General features: G+C 47.1%; 1 pseudogene; it reads left to right on the forward strand.

Moving 5' to 3' along the window:
* Nucleotides 1-1,714: 1,714 nt before the first annotated feature.
* Nucleotides 1,715-2,205, forward strand: LOC144290751 (cytochrome c oxidase subunit 8A, mitochondrial pseudogene; annotated as a pseudogene).
* The last annotated feature ends 1,979 nt before the right edge of the window (nucleotides 2,206-4,184 follow it).

Raw genomic sequence — 4,184 nt, forward strand, 5'->3', positions numbered from 1 at the left:
ATCCCTCTGATTGCACCTGTCCAGACAATCTCCAATCAAACCCCCAGATATTCATCTCCTTACTGGCTACTTTGTCTGCAAAGCAAATTTTTGTAAGTTGTATTATGGTTTCTTCTTGACAATATACCACCAGAAAAAAAATAAGGGGATGAGTGCCAGAAGTAATAAAAATCCTGTTTAATAACTTGGCCAGTCTTTAAAAAAAATCATGTATTTAAAGAAAAATCAAGAGAAGAGAAATACTAAAGATTAGAGCAGAACTCAATGAAAGAGAAACCAGAAGAACAGTAGAACAGATCAATGAAACTAGGAATTGGTTTGTTGAAAGAATTAATAAGATAGATAAACCCTTAGCCAGACTTATTAAAAAGAAAAGAGAAAAGACTCAAATTAATAACACCATGGATGAAAGAGGAGCGATCACAACCAATGGCAAGGAAATACAAATGGATTTTAAGAACATATAATGAGCAACTACATACCAACAAATTAGGCAATCTGGAAGAAATGGATGCATTCCTGGAAACTTCTAAATTACCAAAACTGAAACAGGAAGAAATAGAAAGCCTGAACAGGCCAATAACCAGCAAGGAAATTGAAGCAGTCATCAAAAACCTCCCAAGAAACAAGAGTCCAGGGCCAGATGGCTTCCCAGGGGAATTCTATCAAACGTTTAAAGAAGAAATAATACCTATTCTACTGAAGCTGTTTCAAAAGATAGAAATGAAAAGAAAACTTCCAAACTCATCCTGTGAAGCCAGCATTACCTTGACTCCCAAAACCAGACAAAGACCCCATCAAAAAGGGGAATTACAGACCAATAACCGTGATGAACACGGATGTCAAAATACTCACCAAGATACTAGTCAATAGGATCCAACAGTACATTAAAAGGATTATTCACCACGACCAAGTGGGATTTATTCCTGGGATGCAAGGGTGGTTCAACAATCACAAATCAATCAACGTGATACGTCACATTAATGAAAGAAAAGACAAGAACTATGATCTGGGGCTCCTGGGTGGTTCAGTGGTTGAGCATCTGCCTTTGGTTCAGGTCATGACCCCAAGGTCCCGGGGTCATGAAGTCCCACATCGGGCTCCCCACAGGGAGCCTGCTTCTCCCTCTGCCTGTGTCTCTGCCTGTCTCTCTGTGTCTCTCATAAATAAATAAATAAATAAATAAATAAATAAATAAATAAATAAATAAATAAATGGAGGCCCTTTTGATGTTTAAATATGAATTATAAGTAGAATGCTGTACTCAGCAAGAAATCTTGGCTTTCTCTGGCCAACCGAGAAAGAATTAGGGAGACAGCCGTTTATTGATCCCCCATGTCCACCACCGCTAGAGACACAGAGGGGAGTGGAGGCAGATTCTCTGCCTGTCTGGTCCCTACTGTCCTGTGCTCATTGTCCAGCACAGACAATAATTACCTGATAGTAGACTGAATAGGGAGCAAATGGATGGTGCCGGATGGTGGATTCATACAGATTGGTGTTAATTGGCCTGTTGTTAGTTCCAAAGAACAAAGAACAAAGGGGCTGCTGAACGAGTGACTGGAGGGGGTGAGGGGTGAGGGGCCTTAGCGAGATGGCCCGGTCTTCAGAAAGTGACCATAACTCTAGCTGACAGCCTGGATGTTGGTCAGATGCCCAGAGCCAAACAAAATAAAACTAGGTGCAAAACAGCACACACAATGCGATCCCACCTACGTTTAAAAAGTGTTTTGGAGTCATTCTGTGCGGTCATGTCTGTGCTGATGCCGCAGCTGCTGAGGGGCCTAACAGGCCTCACCCAGCGGCTCCCGGTGCAGCGTGCCCAGATCCATTCCAAGCCGCCGTGGGAGCAGCTCAGGACCATGGATGTTGCCGTTGGGCTCACCTCCTGCTTCCTGTGTTTCCTCCTGCCATCGGGCTGGGTCCTGTCACATCTGGAGAGCTACAAGAAGCGGGAGTGAAGGGGGCTGTCCTGTCCCTCACCCTGTGACCTGACCACCCCTGGCCTGGCCTGATCATGTCTACTGCATTCCTGGCCGGCCTTCCATGGATCATGTCCTTCAGTTACAGTGACCTCTTCTACAATCATGACCTCTTGATTTCTCCATGGTGACATCCTGGGACCAAACATTTTGGTTTATAAGGCCCCACTCAGTAGGGCCCTCCTTGTCACAATAAAATCTATTTAAACCTTGAAAAAAAAAAGTGTTTTGATTGCATATAAAATTATGGAAAGAAATAGAAGAATCCGGTATAGTTTTTGATTTCAAGACACAAGACCGGTAAGTGAGCCCCCACAACCTAGGGAGGTAGGTGGGGGCGCGGGAACCAAAAGTATTTTATTTTTTATTGTATGCCATTCTGTATTTTTCATGTTGACATGTTTACCATGAGCATGTATTACTTTTATGATTTATCAAAGTAGCTCCATCTTCATAACTCTCTGGAAAGACGTGGCCTTTCTCCTGGACTTTCCATGCTGGAGAAATCCACTACGGTGCATCTGGAGTGTGACGGCCAGGCTGGGGCTGCCCTCCCACCGGGGACGTTCCCCACCCCGGGAATGGTGGGTGGCCACGGCCAACTGCTGCAAACCTTCAGAAGAAATGAGCACTCTCTTCCCATTGCTGAGACGGTCCTGCCTTGTCCTGCCTTTCCTCTTCTGACCATTGGATGTCAAGGGCCAACAGAGGGTGTTTCTCACACCAGAGAAACAGGGGAGTTATGTGGCTCACACACAGACCTGGGTCACCCACCAGGGCCTGGGGGTCCACAAGGAGATAAGTCCTCCTCTACCTGAAGGACCAACGGGCACAGTAGATGGAATAGCTGATAGCCAGTGTCAGCTAGAGACTGTCCAGTCCAAGCCAGTGTGCCTGGGATCTCCCTCCACCCTCCCCACTCTCCTCTGCACCCAGGAGCCTCACTTGCACCCGCAGCCTCGATGTGCTCCCTGGCCTCTGGCTTCCTCTCGGGTGTGGCCAGTGGGAGGCCCAGCAAGAGGAAGACACGAGTGCCAGGGTGTCTATTCTCCTGCTATCACCCTGTGGGCATGCCTGCAGATCACTGTGTCATGAGCAAGGTCATTACTCCTGTCAAAGTGCCTTCCAGGTGCCTGGAACTGGCCCCTGCCCTTGTCTCTTGGGGCTGTACAGGTCCCAGGTCCCTGCACGACGCCCCTCACCTGCACCCCGCTATAATCTCCCCCTTTATTAAATTCTTCTCAAATTATTCATGCTTGCCTGTGCCATTTGTTCCTTCATGGATCCTGTTAATAGAACATTTGTCTACAGAGATACCCAGAGGGACATTCATCTCTGGACTGTAAGGGCAAAAGCATGTGTCACAAATGGTACAGTCCACCCCACAAAATGAAAACCATGGAAATACAGGTCCCTGCCTGCATCCTACCATCCACACAGGCTGCTTCCCGCCACAGGACTGGTAAGAACCTTCCACCAGTGCAAGGAAGGGAGGGATTCTGGTAGAGTCCATAGGACCAACTGGGTGTCCTACAACCATCCCTGTCACACAAGACCCAGGACATCCCCTTTCTGCTGCAGGGGGCTTATCATGGGCTTCTTGTCCTGATCTTAGTGCTGCTCTGCGTGCTTCTGTAACCACCAATTTCTACAGCTTTTGCATCCTTGCAATCTAAACTGAACATTTCTAGCTGCCTTCATCACACATAAGCAGGCTGTCTGATGCTCTTGCTCTGTCTCTCCAGCATGAGTCCCATTGGTGACATATGGCCACTGCTGTGTGGACAGGAGGGGCACTTTACTGCCTTCTGATGCAGTGGCCTTCCACCAGGTGAGCTCACCGGCACCTGCCCTTCCCCATCAACACATCCTGGGTCTCATGATTAAATATTTCCAGCTAGGGTTGCTCCCAAGAAGCCTAGGGCCATACTTTGCTTCCTGCCTGACCCAATACACTAAGAAAGAGGTTGGTTTAAATTCTCTCTGGAAGCTGGGAGTTGCTGCTGGCTTTTTTTTTTTTTTTTAAGGGAGCACACAAGGAGTCCTGTTGCTGTAGGTGAGCCCTAAACCCCACATAAGAACTTTGCAAGACAGTATTTGAAGACAGAGATTCGGAACATTCATCCTTCGGAGTGCCAGGGTCCTGAACATGAGGAAGTCTGAGTCCTAACCCGACTCTGTCATGTTTGAGACGTGATTTAC

The sequence above is a fragment of the Canis aureus genome, chromosome 2 (assembly GCF_053574225.1).
Source record: "Canis aureus isolate CA01 chromosome 2, VMU_Caureus_v.1.0, whole genome shotgun sequence".
NCBI lineage: Eukaryota > Metazoa > Chordata > Mammalia > Carnivora > Canidae > Canis > Canis aureus.